This window comes from Sarcophilus harrisii, chromosome 4 (assembly GCF_902635505.1).
Source record: "Sarcophilus harrisii chromosome 4, mSarHar1.11, whole genome shotgun sequence".
Classification (NCBI taxonomy): domain Eukaryota; kingdom Metazoa; phylum Chordata; class Mammalia; order Dasyuromorphia; family Dasyuridae; genus Sarcophilus; species Sarcophilus harrisii.
Genome location: NC_045429.1, coordinates 201,141,572 through 201,162,908, shown reverse-complemented (window position 1 = coordinate 201,162,908; position 21,337 = coordinate 201,141,572).

Sequence of the window (21,337 nt, the reverse complement as noted above, 5' to 3'; positions counted from 1 at the left end):
CTCTGGCAAAGCAAAACAACTTGTCATGTAATATTTACTGGTTATTATTTTCTCTCTCTCTCTCTCTCTCTCTTTGAAAAAGGTTATTCAACACAACTCAAAAGTTTCTTTGGTTTAATTTCTCTGATTGTACTCTATAAAATCAAGCATCATATCTTTAACTAATACAATTAAATGAGTGTGTGTGTGTGTGTATGTGTTTGTATGTATATATACGTGTGTGTGTGTGGTTGTGTATTTCTCATTGATTATATAATTTTTTTAAAGCTTTTTTTTTTTTTAGTAATCCATCTGGAGTAATTTAATAGGCTGAACTGCACCGTTCTCCCCCCCCCCCCCCAACCAAAACAAAACAAAACAAACAAAAAAAAACTTACCTGCCCTCCAATACTGGGTATAGTTCATTCTTTTTTTTTTTTTTTTAAATTTCAGATTTGAAAATTTCTTTTCTTTTTTTTTTTAATTATAACTTTTTATTGACAGAACCCATGCCTGGGTAATTTTTTATAACATTATCCCTTGCACTCACTTCTGTTCTGACTTTTCCCATCCCTCCCCACCCCTTCCCCCAGATGGCAAGCAGTCCTATACAGGTTAAATATGTCACAGTATATCCTAGATACAATATATGTGTGCAGAAATGAATAGTTCTCTTGTTGCACAGGGAGAATTGGATTCAGAAGGTAAAAATAACCCGTGAAGAAAAACAAAAATGCAAACAGTTTACATTCATTTCCCAGTGTTCTTTCTTTGGGTGTAGCTGCTTGTGTCCATCATTGATCAATTGAAACTGAGTTAGAGCTTCTCTTTGTTGAAGAAATCCACTTCCGTGATCTCCTGGTTCTGCTCATTTCACTTAGCATCAGTTCATGGAAGTCTCTCCAAGCCTCTCTGTATTCCTCCTGCTGATCATTTCTTACAGAACAAATAATATCCATAACATTCATATACCAATTTACCCAACCATTCTCCAATTGATGGGCATCCATTCATTTTCCAGTTGCTAGCAACTACAAACAGGGTTGTCACAAACATTTTGGCACATACAGGTCCCTTTCACTTCTTTAGTATCTCTTTGGGGTATAAACACAGTAGTAGCATTGCTAGATCAAAGGGTATGCACAGTTTGATAACTTTTAGGGCATAATTCCAGATTGCTCTCCAGAATGGTTGGATTCGTTCACAACACCACCAACAATGCATCAATGTTCCAGTTTTCCCACATCCCGTCCGACATTCATCATTATTTTTTCCTGTCATCTTAGCCAATCTGACAGGTATGTAGTGGTATCTCAGAGTTGTCTTAATTTGCATTTCTCTGATCAATAGTGATTTGGAACACTCCTTCATATGAGTGGAACTAGTTTCAATTTCATCATCTAAAAATTGTCTGTTCATCTCCTTTGACCATTTATCAATTGGAGAATGGCTTGATTTCTTATAAATTAGAGTCAATTCTCTATATATTTTGGAAATGATGAACTTTATCAGAACTTTAACTGTGAAAATGTTTTCCCAGTTTGTTGCTTCCCTTCTAATTTTGTTTGCATTAGTTTTGTTTGTACAAAGGCTTTTTAATTTGATATAATCAAAATTTTCTATTTTGTGATCAATAATGATCTCTAGTTCATCTTTGGTCACAGATTCCTTCCTCCTCCACAAGCCTGAGGGGTAAACTATCCAATGTTCCTCTAATTTATTTATAATCTTGTTCTTTATGCCTAAATCATGGACCCATTTTGATTTTATCTTGGTATACGGTGTTAAGTGTGGGTCCATGCCTAGTTTCTGCTATACTAATTTTTAGTTTTCCCAGCAGTTTTTGTCAAATAATGAATTCTTATCCCCAAAGTTGGGATCTTTGAGTTTGTCAAACATTAGATTGCTATGCGGAAGTGAAAAATTTATTATTAAATAAGAGAGGGCATCCCAAGATTTAAAACAGATAATTTGGACTATAATAAATTTTAAAATATTTTACATAACCCAAACCAATGCAGCTAAGATTAGAAGGAGAGCACAAAACTGGGAAAGGGGTTTTTAGAGCAAGTTTTTTTTGAGAAGCATCTAATTTCTCAAATATATAGAGAACGGAGTCAAATTTACAAGAATACAAGTCATTTCCCAATTGGTAAATTCTCAAAGGATATGAAGAGGCAGCTTTCAAAAAATTCAAAGCTCTCTATAGTCATTTGAAAATATTCTAAATCACTATTGATTAAAAATGCAATTAAAATGATTCTGAGGTAATAGTTCACAACTATTAGATTTTTAATGTAACAGAAAGGAAATTGATAAATGTTGTAGATATTAAGGAATTGTTGGTGGAATTGTGAATGGATCCAACCATTTTGGAGGGCAATTTGGAATTATGCCTAAAACTTTGTCAATCTCTGCCTTCCCTTTGACTCAGCAATTCCATAATAAGTTTGTATCATAAAGAGTAAGGGCAAAAAGCTTATTTACATAAAAATATTTAAAGCAGCTTTTTGTTGTGGAAAAGACTTAGAAACTGAGAGAATGTCCAACAATTTGGGAATGGCTGAACAAATTGTTGTATATAATTTTAATGTAACAATGTTGTGCTTTAAAAATAATGAGCAGAATGATTTTAGAAAAATCTGGAAAGATCCACATGAGCAGATGCAAAGTGAAATGAGTAGAGCAAGGAAAACTTTGTATATAGTAACAATAATGTATGATGTTCAGCTGTGAATAACTTTGCTTTTTCATCAATAAAATGATTCAAGTCAATTCCAAAAGTCTTGTGATGAAAAATGTTATCTATCTCCAGAAACTGAATTTAAATGTTATCTGAATACAGATCAAAACATTATTTTTTAATTTTTTATATATTTTTTTTGTTTTCTTCATGTCACGATTAATATGGAAATATGTTTTGCATAATTACATATATATATATATATATATATAAATTAGAACTAATTACTTGGTGTTTCAGGAAGGGGATAGGCATGTAAGGGGAAGAATTTGGATCTGAAAATTTTTTAAAAGAATGTTTAAAATTGTTTTTATATGCAATTTGTAAAAAATATTATTAATAAAGAAGAATCAAAAATAGGTAAACATGAAGGTAGACATGAAGATTTTCATAAGTTTTAATGTCTATCCATTTTTATTTATTCACTTGACATCTACTCTAATTCCAGTTCTCTTAAATTATTATAATAGTCTCATATTTGAACTTTAACACTCAGCATTTTCTCTTCTAATACTTCTTCCTTGTACTTATCCAAATGAAAGTCCTATAACACAAATATGAGATTACTTCAGTAGTTCACTTTGCTTTTAATGTAAAATACAAATTCTGTTTGACAGATAAGTCTTCTGACAATTTACTTCAATTATTCTTCTATATTTGTTGTAGATTACTTCTCTTGTCTTATACAATTTATATTCCAGCTAAATGAATCTTCTAGCTATTCTCTAAATTCAACATTCCAGATGTAACTACTGTATTTTTCTTTGCACTGTTTTGTTTCCCTTAGACATAGAAAGGAGAGAAGATTTTGAAGTTGAAAAGGATATTCAGCACTAAAAAGCATTGGTTCACTTACTTGTAGCTTTGTCTTACTCCAACAACTCAGGGAGAAAAAAGTCGCAAGATAGTTTCCATACCTTTAAGTGTATCAGTCTTATCAGGTAAAAAGTTGAAGACTTGCTAATATTGTGATGCTTCTCCCCCTCCCTACATCAAGTGTTAAATAAGGAAGAACAAGCCTAGTCAATGTGGCTAAATCCTTAGGATATTGTTTCAGTCATAGTGGGAAACCTCAGCATGGGATTTAGAATTTATTACCCTATTAGATTATAAATTTCTTGGAGTCAGGTGACATCTCTTCTTCATATTCGTGCTCAGACACATCAGATGGGAAAAGGAAAGCTGGAAAAAGAAAGCTGTCATGCATTTTCATTGATTAAAATATTGACCTAAAATATACTTAGATATAACATTTTAATTCCCAAAAAACATCAAAATGCTAAAAATAAACTTCATTTCAATATTAGTTATGTAATTTAATAAACACAAATATAATTTGTAATTAACAGCTTTGGTGAAATTGCTCATATAGTGCATATTTGGATCACATTTATCTTGGTGAGTTTTTTTTATCTAACAATTTTTATAGCAATGTAAAGTAATAAAAATAATGCATTTATTATGGAACTTCTTAATCTTAAAATGTTACTAACACTTGTGAAGATCAAACCTTCAAAACTGGTATTTGAGGGGCATGATCTCCTTCCTTTCCAGTCAGTAACTTGGGATCTTTAGGAAGTGGACAGAAGGATGTTTGGCTTGATGAACTATGGGGAAGAAACAGAGACAATTATGCTAAAGAGGAATAGACATATTTATTGCGAGTTCACAAATATGTGCTTTTTGAAGGAAATTTTCAGTTCAATATAGATATGAAAATTCATGAAAAATTGTTTGTATTAGATAAAGAATATTGAAACTCCTACCAATGGAAGCCAGCAGCTTCTCCTACAATTTGTAATCTTAGAAAGTTACCTAGAACTCAGAAAGATTTCATATGTGGACATCTGCTTTTGGTCTCTGATCACTGTTTCTCAAGCAAATATGTCATCTATGAACTCACCCTTCTATTTAGTTGCTTCAGATTCATTTCTTGCAATATCTTTTTTTGGCTATATTTCATTTTGATGATATTCCTCTTAAGATATGGAGTTCAGCACTGAATGCAATATTCTATAAGTGGTCTGAGGAATATAGTAACATGAGGATACCTTGGTCCGAATATTGTACTTTTATTTAAAAAAAAAGTTTAAATTAGCAATTGAGTTTTTTTTTTTTTTAATAGCAATGCAACCAGAGTTGTTTAAACTCTGGTTTAATCTGTTTTTTACCCAGATTTTTTCACATTTTCTGCTATTAATCAGATATCTCACATCTTGTAATGTATTTACATTTTACATTTACAGAGCTAAATGGATTTTAGTTAATCAATTAACTAATTAGTCAATATTTATGAAGCATGTGTTATGTGTCTGAGATACCAACTTTATGACAACTTCTCCTTAGATCTAGCTACATAGATCTTTCTGTCTTTATATGTAATACTATCTCCTCAACCCACACATTTTGTACTATCTTTTCCTCATGCTTAATGCTCTCTTTCCTCAATACTTATGTTTAATAAATATACCTTTCTTCCAGATACATTTCAAATCTCACTTTTAGTAGGAACTTTCTGAAGACTTTGGGAACAGCAAAACCCATGAGCCCCTTCAATCTAAGGTTATCTTTTAATGTTGCTTAATGCATATTGTCACCCTAATGAGAAATGGAGCTCCTGATAACAAGCACTGTTTTTTTAAAAGCTTTTCTTTGTATCCTGGATCTTAGTACAGTTTCTGGCATATAAAAATATTTCATAAAAGTTTGCTGACTTACTTAGTGGAAATTGTCCAGAATCCTATTTTTTAATAGCCTTAAGAGCAGCTGTGCCTTCCAGACTACCATCATTGCTTCTACCCCAGTCCTACTAGCTATTGCACTTGAAAACAACCATGGTAGACATGAAATCCATCAACTCCCTTTGTATGTACCATAAACCATGCCTTCTTAACAACTGCAGCTCCTGAAAACCTGAAAGGTAAGTTTTACCAACAAAATTGTTGGTAGCATCAATGAGCTTTATCAGTGTAAAGAAATAAAACAATTTTCTGCTGTATTCTAAGACTCACTGGATTTTTCCATCTGAAAATATTTATATTACTCCGTAACAATCAGCTGAAATAGCAGAAATAACTCTACCAGAAAAAGAAAAAAAAGTCAATATATTCTGTTAAATGTCTTCAAATAAATCAATGATACATTCAGAGAAATTAAACAAGAATTAAAATTAGAGCATTCACAAGACCAAAATAAAGAAGTTGTATAAAGTGTGGTGGGAATCACAAGAGAAATTTAAGCTAAAATTAAAATATGCTTAAAAAGAGAGACTAAAATAAATAATAAAGGATTTGATGAGTGAATTCAAGAGACTTAGTCAACAGCAAATTTATTATAGTAGAAAATGGAATTGAACCCAAAAAATATCAGTGGAAGAAAATATAGAAAATATTACTGGAATATCCAAACAATTGAAAATTGAGGATCAAATTACATTTGAAGAGGATATATTAAGACACAGCAATCATGGAATTGCCAACATCATAGAGCTTTTAGGGAAAAAATGAATATGAATGTATTATAGAAAATTATTAAAGAAAAATTTCAGAGTTATTAAAGTAACTTTTTTTATATAAATACTATACATAGGATCCTCTCAAGGAAGCCCTCAAGATCCAATATTCTGAAGATAATATAGTTAATATATCATCATTATTGAGATTCAAAGTGAACTTAAGTGTCATCTTAAGATAGAAAATGGATGAAACATACTCCAAACTGGTAAAGACAAAAATTAATTTCCAAAAGACATTAAAAATAATTGTACATACACATATACACACTTTTTAAGGATGACAAGAACACTTGTTAAAATAGGAAAACAACATAAAATCAAGAACCATGCCTAACCTATATAACTACTGGCTCTCATAATTTCTTCTCTAAATAAGCAGAAGTAATCTATCTAATAATGTATTATAAACTTTTGCAAGATAGGGATCCCAAGTTTATCATTCTGGATATGTCTGAGGTTTTTAAAAAATCATATTTGTCCATTAATTCATGAATTCTTGGAATTTCTTGACAAAAGTGATAATATCTGAAAGTTTAAAAAAAGTACCATAGCACTTAACTAAATTCAGTTCAGGGTCAGTTTAAGTGGCACAAGTATTGTATAAATTACATTTATTGTTCAGTCATTTTTATTATATAAAAACATTCTGATATAGTTTCAGTTTTCTTGGCAAAGATACTTATGTGATGTCATTTTCTTTTCTAGTTCATTTAATGAGGAACTGAAGCAGAGTGTTAAGTAACTTGTACAGGATTATATAGCTAGTAAATGTCTGAGGACAGATTTGAACTCATGAAAATGAGCCTTCAATACTCCAGACCTAGAACTCTATCCTCTTTTCTACCAATAGTTGTATAACTCTAATGAGTTTCATAATTTTCTTTTAGATCACTTGTAATATTAATAGGTATTTGATAACTGTTACCAAGTGAAGAAAAACCACTCAAGAATTATTCTAAATTACCCAACCCTTAGATCCTTAGAAAAACTACTCAGGAGTTATTCTAAATGACTAAACTCTTAGATCTCTTAGAATGGATTAAGTTCAAATTTAAATTTGGTGTCTATAGGTCCTCTTAGATACATGTATCTTTTCTATCTAGGAGATTTCAGTGTTTATTTATGAAACAGTTTCATTTTCTTCAAATGGAAATGTTGACAAGAAAATCTGTTTAATATTCAGTCTTTCAGATTTGGGAAAGATTTCTCATTTTACATGAATTAAAGCATTTTTTTTCCCAAACAAGACTGCAGATGCTTAAAATATTGAAGGCCTTTTATCACTTTCAGATAATTCATTCTATCACACATCTGCTCTATATTTTCTGAGTAGTTTCTTTTGAGTTGGATTGTGTGGTGGCTTAATAATGGCTTCCCTCTTTATATTGAATAAACTGACCTTCTTTTAAAATGTTTCCTTATACTCAGATTCTGATTCTAGGTCTATAAATTATGGAATCAGAGCAAGATATTCCTGTATATCTTGTCCAAGTAAATATATTTAATGGAACAAGTCATCTAGAAAATAACATGCATTTTTTAATTTTGTTTAAAAAAAAAACAATATTACTGCTGAGCCCCAAGCAGAGATGCTATCTGCTTTTACTAATAGCAACTTCAAAGTGCATCATGCATATTTGCATATACAGGAATGGAAGAATTTATGGGTCTAGTTCAAGGGAATTAGAATTAATTGCACAATTCCATGGGGGGGAATTTGTCTTTTGATGGTATCTATAGGGATAAATTTAAGTTTGAGCCTAAAGATTGAGAATGGAAAAAATATTTATATATTGTATATTATTCTTTCATGACTAGTAGAATAGACACTGATATCTTTCATTGTGTTGTTTATTGTTATTTTTTACACCATGTAGTTTTTGAGTATTACCATGCTTATTTCCAATAATCTATAAAGGTCTCACTTCATTTTCTGAATACTATGTGGACATTTTTGTATTCCTCTGCAACAGAGATTTTAGTGTGCATGCCACAGTTATGCTTATTTATAAATCATTTCCTAAAATATAAATAAATTAAATTAAAATGGAAAACAAAATTCCAAAATCTTAATAAGGTTACTTCATACTTTTTTGTTCATAAATTCAAAATTTTGAATAATTTAACAAAAAAATAAAGTCAAGTTTAACCCTCTGACTTAAAGTAATCTCACATGCTGTCTTTTGTAATGAGGTTTCCAGATGATTTCATGCAAGAAAAATAACACTGTTGAGCATGGTTTATACCTAATTCCCTTCATCTCATATCTGAATGACATTCCAGTCTCAGTGGACATGACTTCTTATTACATGAAGAATGTGTTGCCACATTTCACTCTTCTTGAAGAGAGAGCTAATAGCTCAAACATGCACTTAAATAGAAGCAGGTTAATTTATGTGTATATGATTCAACTGCCTTCTTTGTTGCTCAATAATTCTTTTTGTTCAAAGAAAGCATATCAGAGGATTTTAATCTCTGTCTTCCCAGACTATTTTTCTGCCTTTTTTCCCCCCTCAGGAGCCTTCTCACACTAGAGACTCAATTCCTATGACTCCTTCTCCTCTGGTGAATATTGTCTCATGCTCTCCTCCAAGAGAGGTTTCTATTTGAGAAAGCACCCAAACTAACCATGTTTATTTCTAAGTTCCCTTTAACTTTTCTACCTAGTATTTGTGTAGGTACATTTCTAATGCTTCCCAACCCACACTTCCAAACTGTTAATTATGTATTGCTTTCTTCCTTTGGAATAAACTCCTAGGGCAAGGACTGGTTCTTTTTTTCTTGTGTTCACTTCACTTAGTATGGTGTCTAAAACATTAATAGTTACAAAATATTTTGTATTAATGTACCTAGTTTCACTTCCTCATTTTATCCATGAGGAAACAGTCTCAGAAAAGTTAAGTGATTTTACTCCAGTCATACAATAGTAGGATACTTTAAAAGAGAAGCCCAGTATAATACAGTATTATGTAAAAGTGCATCACTAAGAAATGCAAAACACATACAGTCAAATCCAAGTCAGAAGCTTTAATTATGAGCTACAAACTACAGGCAATAACCTAATTAACCGTAAGGACCTTTAGCAGTGCTGAAATGTTTTCTTAATTACCATTGATAGATCCTAAGCCCTGGGAAGGTAGAAAAAATGAGAAAAGGAGAAAAGAAATAAGGGAAGATAGAAAGGATAAAGAAATAAGAAAAATTAAAAATAGAGCAAGAAAATTAGAAGAAATGTATGTGGTTGGGAAGAATTTAGCATCAGCTACATCATTGGGAACTCTACTTAAAAAATGTTGTGTATTGATCTTCACACTGCATGAATATTGCTGACCTGTGAATTAAATGATTTGAAATTTTCAGATATTTGGAAATTTGAGTATTTTGAATTTTCACTTTTCAGCTAATGTTAAACCACATAGAGTCATGATTATCTAATATATCCTGAAGTCATATAGCACTATAACTCTATTGAGGGTCATTGTAACAGTTCTTTTGGGGTGGGGCTGCTCAATGCAGGTAGTCAGAACAACTAGATTACTTCCTATAAATCAACATATGCTATGTTCACTTCTTTTTCCTGGTTTTTTTTTTTTTTTTCTCTCCCTTGGTTTTTTCCTTTTGCTCTTATTTTTTTCTCCCAATATAATTCATAGAACAACATGTATTAAAAATAAATAAATTTTTAAAAATTAAAGAAAAAAAGAATACTTCCCCAGGCACAATATACTAGAGGCAAAAATGTCAGTCTAGACATCTCAACTCTCCTGATGGCATTCCTCAGGACATGTTGCAATTGTGTGTCAAATTGTAAACAAACTTGTGCTCAAATCAAGATCTGTCTACACTCACTAAGGGGTCTCTGAGGCATCCTTTCACCCATTGCTGAAGCCTACACAGAAACAAAAAAAAGGATTACCAAATATACTGAGCCAATTACTCTACTTTTCAAAAACTATTCCCAAGGATACTCTATAATGAATATATATCTAGTTGCCTAGGGGATATTTCAGTGGAAGTCAATGTCTGTGGGAGTTCCTTGAGCAATGTCAGATTTCACAAGATTCGGGAACACAGAGACAGTCTCTCCTTATTCATTCTGACAGTAAGATTGACAAGGACAACTTATTATAGGTCTGAAGGCAGCCTGGAAGGAACAATTTCACCAAACCTCAGAGCAGGAAGGCACCTGAGAGCTAATTCAGTCCATCTATGAATTCCTGAAAAAAAAAAAAAAATCTCCACAACATTGCTAACAAATGGTCATCCAGAATGTGCTTGAAAAGCTAAAGTAGATAGGAATTTTCTTCACTGGATCACAGAATCACACATTAATGATGAAAGGAACCTAAAAAGTTCCATTTCATTTTACAGGTATAATGTACCTGTACCTCTCTCTTTAAGAGAGAAAACAAATAAGCATTTATGTTGTATCTACTATATACTAGATAGTATACTTAGTGCTTTTGATGACTGTTATCTCATTTAATCTTCACAACAACCCTATGAGGTAAGTACTATTTCATAGTTCAAGAACCTGAGACAAGCAGGAGTTAAATGAATTTTACAGTCACACAGGTAGAAAGTATTTGAAGGCTAATTTGAACTCAGATTTCCTTGACTTCAGGCCCAGCATTCTATATACTGAGCCAACAGCTGCTTCATTAAATACATTTTTTATTTCTAGTAAGAACAAATCTAATTTTCCATCAATTTTATTAATTGCTCCTTATTCTGCCAATTTATTAGAATCCAATTAAATGAATCTGAATTCCTGTTTAACATTACAGCCTTTTAAATCTTTGAAAATAGCTATTATGTCATTCAACTATCTCCTCCAGCGTACAAATCATTATTTTTTTGTTCAATTCCACATCTTCATCATGCTTAAATTTGTCAGCATTATTCCTAAATTATGATAGTCTAAACTTTAACAGTATACTTTAGAGATTTGCTGATCTGGGCAGAATATTTAAGATTATCATTTCTATCATGAAATCACTGTCTTACAAAGTATCCTAGGACAATAGATTCTTTAGTTGAGTCACTTTGAATTTAAAGTTCACTAATACCCTTGTCTTCTTGTTTTTTTTCTTTTTGGTAGCACAATTTATTGTCTAGTTATTGAACTTCCATTCCTATCTTGTAAAATGATTATATCAGTTTGCATAAGAACTTTATTTATATTTACTCTTACATTTCACATTTTAACTACAAGGAATCTGCAACATTTTATTATGTAATCCTTTATTTTGGGGGTTTCTAGGCTATCTGTTTATAAACAATTCCATGTTTAAAGCTATTCCTTAAAAGTATATCATTGAATCCTATGAACTGGGAGATTTGTTGAGGGGAATGAATATGGTGTAGTAAGCAGAGATGAGGATTTCATATTTGTTCTAAGATTGGAGCTTCTTCTATGTCATTAGTTAATTATTGATCATTGAGTCATTGAGCAGTCATAGTTGACTATATGATTAAAACCATAAAGAAAAGGGAAGAGACTATTCATGTGCAGCTGGATTTTGCTCTAGTGGCCAAACAATGGCCAAAATTAAGTAACATCACATGGTGACCAACTGCAAAAAATAGCAAAATTCAGTGGGAGGATTCTGATTTTGATTAAATCATTGATTTGAGAAACACATTGTACCCTTGCATAGCTTTGTGTTCCTAATTTTCCCTTTCTTTCCTCACTCCATCTCCTAGATAGCAAGCAATTCAATATATGTTAAATTCAATATATGTAAACATATTTATACAATTATTTTACCACATAAAAAAATTATTTCAAAAAGGAAAGAAAATGAGTAAGAAAACAAAATGCAAGTGAACAATAACAAAAAGAGTGAGAATGAAATTGTTATATTGTGATCCACACTCAGTTCCCATAGGCCTCTTTCTGGGTGTAGATGGCAAGATCATTGGAACTCATCTCATTGTTGGAAAGAGTCACGTCTATCAGAATTGATTGTCATTCCACAAGAGATCATTAAGGAAAATTGCTCCAATTAAGTTTTCTAGAAACAGATGGGGAAATATTGATTAAAGAATCCATTTATCATCTTTGAGAAGAGATTCCAAAAAGAAAACCCCAAGGAACATTGTTGCAAAGCACCAAAACTATAATATCAAGGAAAAAAATACTGCAACCTTCCAAACAAAAACAATTCAAATATCAAAGAGCAACAGTCAGGATTACCCAGGATCTGGAAGCTTCTACCATAAAGGATCAAAGGACCTGAAATACAATATTCCAAAAGGCAAAGGACCTGGGATTACAATCAAGAATTAACTACTCAGATAGAATCAGCATCATCTTTCAAGGGAGGAGATGAAGCTTTAAGGAAGTAAGAGGCTTTCAAACATTTCTGTTGAAAAAAAAAAAAACAGAACTAAACAGAAAATTTAATCTATAATCATAGGACTCAAAGAGAACCCTAGAAATGAAAACAAGGGAAAATATATATTATTTAAAGGTTAAACTGTTTATGTCCCTACATGGGAAAATAATATCTGTAACTCTTGAAAACTATACCTGTCACTGGGGCAGATAAAGTGGGTTATCACATGAACTGAGGGTGTGGTTGTAAATGGACTCTGATGTGATAACATCAAAGAAAAATACATTTAGGGATGGAAAAAGGTCTATATTAGAAAGAAAAGGGGAAATATAATGAGAAAATTAGTTAACGTGAAGAGATGGAAAAGTGGAAAAGACCTGTTAGAAGTCAGGGAAACAAGGGAGGGGGATGAGCATTGTCTGAATCTTGATCTCAACAGTTTTGCCTCTAAAAAGGAATGACTTAATCATTCAGTTGGATATTGTAATTTATTGAACCCTATAAAGAAGTAGGAAGAGAAAGAGAAAAATAAAAGGGAGGGAAAAGATAGAAAAGAGAGAAGAAACACTTGATAAAAAGGTAAGAGAAAGGGGGGAGGCTTAAAAGAAGATAAGATAGTGGGTGGAGTGGGTTAAAATATTACAAACAGAAAGGGGTAATGAGGATAGGAGATTAAAACAGTGGGTGGGATGGATAAAACTACTCATAAGATTGAGGATATGGTGGAAAGAGAGAACAAAATTATATACAGAAGAGAAAATAGAATAGAGAGAAATACAGAGTTGATAATTATAATTGTGAATATGAATGGGATGAATTTACCCCTAAAACAAGCCAATAGCAGAGGGGATTAAAAATCCTACAATATTTTGTTTACAAAAAACACATTTGACACAGAGAGACATAATACAGAGTAAAGTTAAAAAGTTGGAATAGAAAGTATTATGCTTCAGCTAAAAAAAAAAAAAAAAAAAAAAAGCAGTAACATTAAAAAATCTGACCTCAGATAAAGCAGAAATAAAAATAGATCTTATTAAAAGAGAAAATGTAGGAAAGTATTTCTTGATAAAAGGTACTGTAAATAGTGAAGGAGTAACAATAGTTTTGTGCATGCACCAACTGACAGAGCAGGCAAATTCCTAAAGAATTTGAGCTAGTTACAGAAAGAAATAGACAGCAAAGCTATCCTAGTAGGGGACTTCAACCTTCCCCTCTCAAAATCAGACAAATCTAACCACAAAATAAACAAGAAAGAAAAGTTAAAACGATCTTAGAAAACAGATAATATAGCCCTCTTGAGAAAATTGAATAAAGACAGAAAGGAACATACCTTTTTCTTTGGAAGTACATAGCACCTACACAAAAATTGACCCTATATTACAGCATAAAAACCTCACAATCAAATGCAGAAAGGCTGAAATAGCAAATGCTTCTTTTTTAGACCACAATGAAATAAAAATTATATTGAGTAAAGGGCGAAGGAAAGATAGACTAAAACCAATTGGAAAATTAAAAATCTGTAATGTTGGGGTTAGCTTTCAGGAGGTGTTCTGGAAAGGGCCTTGGCTCAGCAGGATATCACTAGAATGATCAAGAATAGAGTCCAGAGTTTTTATTCTGGCCCAGTCTTGATCTTAGTACAAGAGGTATGAGAGCCACCACTAGGCTGCTCAGAGATAGAATGTCAATCTGCCAGTCCTTCTTAGCCCTTATATACCTTATTGTAATTACGTCATTACAGCATACTGATTCTGTGTGAACTTAGAGAATTATTACATCACCATACTAAGTACTAAGTATATATGTGAACCAGAGAACAATTATCTCATCAATTCCTCTGAGTTAATACTTTGTTTCAAGTATACTTCTCCAGAGTTCCAGGACTCTACATCTCTTGCTTTCTTTTATTTTAGAATACAGATGTTCACGCCCTCCCAGACTTCTCAGGATGGGAAGTAAGAACACTGAACCAGATGTTGTTAGCAGGTTTCCTCTGGACTGAAGTGTCTTAATTGAAACAGGTATACATGAATATATCAGCATAGGAGGTATTACAGAAGCACATAGTAATATAACACAGGCTAGTAGTGATGTAACAAACAACATGAATCAACATGAGGAATTATGCATATCCATAAGTCCTGGAGATAATCCAAAACAAATCTATTATCCATTACTTCATGTGTCAGGGAATCCAATGATTCCTGCAGATTTTGAAGTCCTGTAATGTTGGGGCTAGCTTTCAGGAGGTATCATTAACAATGTTTGTTGTTCATTGGCACATGTAGTCAGAGACAAAAACATATGATGTTTCTTGGGTCTTTTCCTTTGTTTCAAGAACTTTTTCCTTTTCTGTCTAACTCTGAAGGAAGAGGGAAATATGGCTCATTGGCACCTGATTCCTTCTCCATTTTTTGAGATACAAGCAAATCCTCTCCCCTAAGCAGTTAACCTATCTGGTCCCTTCCATTCACAACATTTTGGATCTATTCACATCACCTGACAATTATAAAAGATAGTGGAGCTGCTTGCCCTTCCAATGGGTTATAAAACTTGTCTGCCAGAGCTGATGCATCTTTATCAAAAATCAAAAAATTAATAGTGTAACGAGCTAAATTTAAAAGTTCTCTAGGATTACCTGTGGCTCCCCCTTTCTTTTGTTTTTGGAGGAGCGTCTTGATGGCTTTGTTTCTCCTTTCTACTATGGCCTGTCCTTGAGGATTAAAAAGTAGGCCAGTGATGTGTAAAATCTGATACTGTGCACAAAAGTGTGCAAAATGTTTAGAAGTATATACAGGTCCATTATCTGTTTTTATTGCTTGTGGCACACCCATGATTGCAAAAGCTGTATAAGGAATCCAGTGACTACTCAGGCTTTCTCTTTTGCTTCTGGTATTGCAGAAGTAAATCCTGAAAAGGTGTCTACTATAACATGGGTAACAGTCAACCAAAAGATTTAAAATGGGTCACATCCATTTGCCAAATTTCATTAGATCTTAAAGCAGGATGTTTTTTCCCTGAAGGGAAAGTAGGAGTGTGGAAAGGAAAGCAAGGGGTACAGCCTTTCACTATGCTCCTAACTTCCTCTTTTGTTATCCCAAATTGCAAACGTAAAGCTTGAGCAGCCTGATGATATTTAGAATAAAATTCTTGGGCTATCTTAAATAACTTCTCTCACTGAGACCAAGGCCGGTCTGAAGGGCTCTCCACAAAGCTGCCCAGCCCCAGGTAGGGAGACAAAAAATTAAGACTTTATCCTTGGCTATTCTAGTGGTGATTAATTTGAAGCCTGCTCCAAAACCTCCAGAAAAGCAACTGAGAACACTACATTTTGGCAGAACATTACATTTTGGCATCCTAATGTGGGACTAAAGACCTACATCTGTTACCCAGAAATTAGGGTGAGTACAAAAATATTCAAGAAGGAAACTTTATTAAGGGCTAAAATAGTATTTCAGCTGAAATGGGGCAAATGTTTAGAAAACAGCCTTCTTCTCCACCCCAAGGAAAATGTGACAAAAGCATAGTTAAACTAATAAAAGAACAAGCTTTGATTGTTACTTGGATGCAGATCATTGAACTCTTCAAAATATTAAAATGTTTATCTCCTTGGTTCTATAAGGAAAAAGAATTCAGATGAGTGGAAATTAGTAGAAGAGCAACTATGTGAATATTACAATGATAATGGTCCTAATTCAATTCCTAAAGAAACATTCTATACATATAACTTTTTTTTTTTTTTTTTTAATAATTATAACTTTTTATTGACAGAACCCATGCCTGGGTAATTTTTTACAATATTATTCCTTGTACTCACTATTGTTCTGATTTTTCCCCTCTCTTCCTCCACCCCAATCCCCCAGATGGCAAGCAGTCCTATACATGTTAAATGCCACAGTATATCCTAGGTACAATATATGTGTGCAGAACTGAAGATTTCTCTTGTTGCACAGGAAGAATTGGATTCAGAAGGTAAAAATAACCTGGGAAGAAAAACAAAAATGCAAACAGTTTACAGTCATTTCCCAGTATTCCTTCTTTGGGTGTAGCTACTTCTGTCCATTACTGATCCATCAACACTGAGTTAGATCTTTTCTTTGTTGAAGAAATCCACTTCCATCAGAATACATCCTCATACAGTATCATTGTTGAGGTGTATTATGATCTGCTGATTCTGCTCATTTCACTTAGCATAAGTTCCTGTAAATCTCTCCAAGTCTCTCTATATTCCTCTAGCTGGTCATTTCTTATAGAACAATAATATTCCATAACATTCATATACCACAATTTAGCCAACCATTCTCCAATTGATTGGCATCCATTCATTTTCCAGTGTCTAGCCTCTATAAAGAGGGCTGCCACAAACATTTTGGAACATATAGGTCTGTTTTCCTTCTTTAGTATCTCTTTGGGATATAAGCCCAGTACTAGCACTGTTGGATCAAACTGCTGCACAGTTTGGTAACTTTTTGGACATAATTTCAAATTGCTCTCCAGAATGGTTGCATTCGTTCACAACATCACCAACAATGCATCAGTGTCCCAGTCTTCCTGCACCCCCTCCAACATTCATGATTATTTTTTCCTGTCATCTGAGGCATTCTGACAGGTGTGTAGTAGTATCTCACAGTTGTCTTAATTTGCATTTCTCTGATCAATAGTGATTTGGAGCACTCTTTTATGTGAGTAGAAAAAGTTTCAATTTCATCATCTGAGAACTGTCTGTTCACTCTCCTTTGACCATTTATCAATTGGAGAATGCCTTGATTTCTTATAAATTAGGGTCAATTCTCTATATATTTTGGAAATGAGGCCTTTATCAGAACTTTAACTGTGAAAATGTTTTCCCAGTTTTTTGCTTTCCTTCTAATCTTGTTTGCATTAGTTTTGTTTGTACGAAGGCTTTTTAATTTGATATGATCAAAATTTTCCATTTTGTGATCAATGATGATCTCTGGTTCATTTTTGGTCACAAATTCCTTCCCCCTCCATAAATCTGAGAGGTAAACTATCCAATATTCCTTTATTTATTTATTTATAATCTTGTTCTTTATGCCTAAATCATGGACCCAATTTGATCTTATCTCAGTGTACGATGTTAAGTGTGGGTCCATGCCTAATTTCTGCCATAGTAATTTCCAATTTTCCCAGCAGTTTTTGTCAAATAATGAATTCTTATCACAAAAGTTGGGATCTTTGGGTTTGTCAAACACTAGATTGCTATAGTTATTGACTATTTTGTCTTGTGAACCTAACCTATTCCATGATCAACTAATCTATTTCTTAGCCAGTACCAAATGGTTTTGGTGACTGCTTTTATAAAATAGTTTTAGATCAGGTTACAGGTAGACCACCTTCGTTTGAATTTTTTTATTTTTATTAATTCCCTTGAGATTCTTGACCTTTTGTTCTTCCATATAAATTTTGTTGTTATTTTTTTCTAGATCATTAAAATATTTTCTTGAGAGTCTGATTGGTATAGCACTAAATAAATAGATTGCTTTAGGGAGTACTGTCATCTTTATTATATTCACTCAGCCTGTCCAAGAGCATTTACTATTTTTCCAATTATTTAAATCTGACTTTATTTGTGTGGAAAGTGTTTTGTAATTTTGCTCATATAGTTCCTGACTTTCCTTTGATTGATATATTCCCAAATATTTTATGCTATTGACAGTTATTTTGAATGGAATTTCTGTTTGTGTCTCTTGCTGTTGGATTTTGTTGGTGATGTCTAAAAATTCTGAGGATTTATGTGGATTTATTTTGTATCCTGCAACTTTGCTAAAGTTGTGAATTATTTCTAATAGCTTTTTAGTAGAATCTCTGGGATTCTCTAAGTATACCATCATATCATCTGCAAAGAGTGATAGTTTGGTTTCCTCATTACCTACTTTAATTTCTTTAATCTCTTTCTCGACACTTATTGCCAAGGCTAGTGTTTCTAATACAATATTGAATAATAATGGGGATAGTGGGCAACCTTTTTTCACTCCTGGTCTTACTGGGAAAGGTTACAGTCTTTCCTCATTGCATATGATGCTTACTGACAGTTTTAAATATATACTCCTGACTATTATAAGGAAAAGTCCATTTATTTTTATCCTCTCAAGTGTTTTTATTAGGAATGGATGTTGGATTTTATCAAATGCTTTTTCTGCATCTATTGAGATGATCACATGTTTTTTGTTAGTTTGTTATTGATATAGTCAATTATTTTATTAATTTTCCTAACATTGAACCAGCCCTGCATTCCTGTTATAAATCCTACTTAGTCATAGTGGATTATGCTGGGGATGATTTTCTGTAATCTTTTTGCTAATATTTTATTTAAGATTTTAACATCAATATTCGTTAGGGAGATTGGTCTATAATTTTCTTTCTCTGTTTTCAGCCTACCTGATTTAGGTATCAATACCATGTCTGTGTCGTAAAAGGAGTTTGGTAGGACTCCTTCAATCCCTATTTTTTCAAATAGCTTATATAGCATTGGAGTTAATTGTTCTTTAAATGTTTGGTAGAATTCACATGTACATCCATCTGGTCCTGGGGATTTTTTCTTAGGGAGTTGGTTAATAGCTTGTTCTATTTCTTTTTCTAAGATGGGACTGTTTAGGACATTTACTTCTTCCTCTGTTAATCTGGGCAAGCTATATTTTTGAAGGTATTCTTCCATTTCATTTAAGTTGTCAAATTTATTGCCATAAAGTTGGGCAAAGTAATTCCTAATTATTGCTCTAATTTCCTCTTCGTTAGTGGCGAGTTCTCCCTTTTCATTTTTAAGACTAACAATTTGATTTTCCTCTTTCCTTTTTTTAATCAGATTTACTAAGGGTTTGTCTATTTTGTTGGTTTTTTTATAGAACCAACTCTTAGTTTTATTAATTAATTCAATAGTTTTTTTATTTTCAATTTTATTGATCTCTCCTTTTATTTTTAGAATTTCAAGTTTAGTGTTTGACTGGGGGTTTTTAATTTGTTCCTTTTCTAGCATTTTTTTAGTTGCAAGCCCAATTCGTTGACCTTCTCTTTCTCTATTTTATGCAAGTATGCCTCTAGAGATATGAAATTTCCCCTTATTAACACTTTGGCTGCATCCCACACATTTTGGTATGATGTCTCATTGTCATTTTCTTGGGTGAAGTTATTAATTATGTCTATGATTTGCTGTTTCACCCAATCATTCTTTAGTATGAGATTATTTAGTTTCCAATTATTTTTTAGTCTACTTTCCCGTGGCTTTTTGTTGAATGTAATTTTTATTGCATCGTGGTCTGAAAAGGATGCATTTACTATTTCTGCCTTACTGCATTTGAATTTGAGGTTTTTATGTCCTAATATATGGTCTATTTTTGTATAGGTTCCATGAACTGCTGAAAAGAAAGTGTACTCCTTTCTGTCTCCATTTCATTTTCTCCAGAGATCTATCATATCCAACTTTTCTAGTATTCTCTTTACCTCTTTGACTTCTTTCTTATTTATTTTGTGGTTTGATTTATCTAATTTTGAGAGTGGAAGGTTGAGATCTCCCACTGTTAAAGTTTTGCTGTCTATTTCTTCTTGCAGCTCTCTTAATTTCTCTTTTAAGAATTTAGATGCTACACCACTTGGTGCATATATGTTTAGTATTGATATAGCTTCATTATCTATGCTACCCTTTAGCAAGATATAGTGCCCTTCCTTATCTCTTTTAATTAGATCAATTTTTGTTTTTGCTTGATCTGAGATCAGGATGGCTAGACCTGCTTTTTTGACTTCACCTGAAGCATAGTAGATTTTGCTCCAACCTTTTACCTTTGCTCTGCATGTATCTCCCTGCTTCAGGTGTGTTTCCTGTAAACAACATATTGTAGGATTCTGGCTTTTAATCCACTCTGCTAACTGCTTCCTCTTTATGGGGGAGTTTACCCCATTCACATTTATGGTTAATATTACCAATTCTGTATTACTTTCCATCTTGTTAACACCTGTTTATGCTTTTCTCCCTTCTTTCCCCCTTACTCCCCTTCCCAGTATTAAACTTGTGAGCACTACTTGCTTCTCACAACCCTCCCTTTTTAGTATCCCTCCTTCCCACCTTAGAGTTCCTCCCCCTATCTTACTCCTTTCCCTCACAGTTTCCTTATTCCCTTTTGCTTAGCTTATTCCTTCCCTTTTTCACTTTTCCCTTCTCACTTTTCAATGAGATGGGAGAAGTTTCACCATAAATTGAATATGTCTACAATTTTTTTTCTCTTAAAGCCAATTCTGATGGCAGTAAGATACCCACATATTCATCCCCCTCCATTCTTTCTCTCAGATATAATAGGTTTCCTTTGCCTCTACGTGAGATGTAGTACCCCCACTATACCCTTTTTCTGGTACAATGTCCTTTCCACCTCTAGTTTCTAGAACAAGGTATACATGTATTCTTTCTACATTTTTACAGCAGAAATATAGTTCGCAAGATTTCTTTTTACCTTTTTATGTGTCTTGAGTTCTATATTTGTAGATCAAACTTCTTGTTAAGTTCTGGTTTTTTCATCAAAAATAGGTGAAATTCCCTTATTTCATTGAATAACCATCTTCTTCCCTGGAAAAAGATGCTCATTCTGGCTGGGTAAGTTAATTTGGTTGCATACCGAGTTCCTTAGCCTTTCAGAATACCATATTCCAGGACCTTCAATCTTTTAATGTGGATGCTGCTAGATGCTGGGTGATCCTTATTGTGGCTCCTCTATATTTGAATTGGGTTTTTCTAGCTGCTTGGAGTAATTTTTC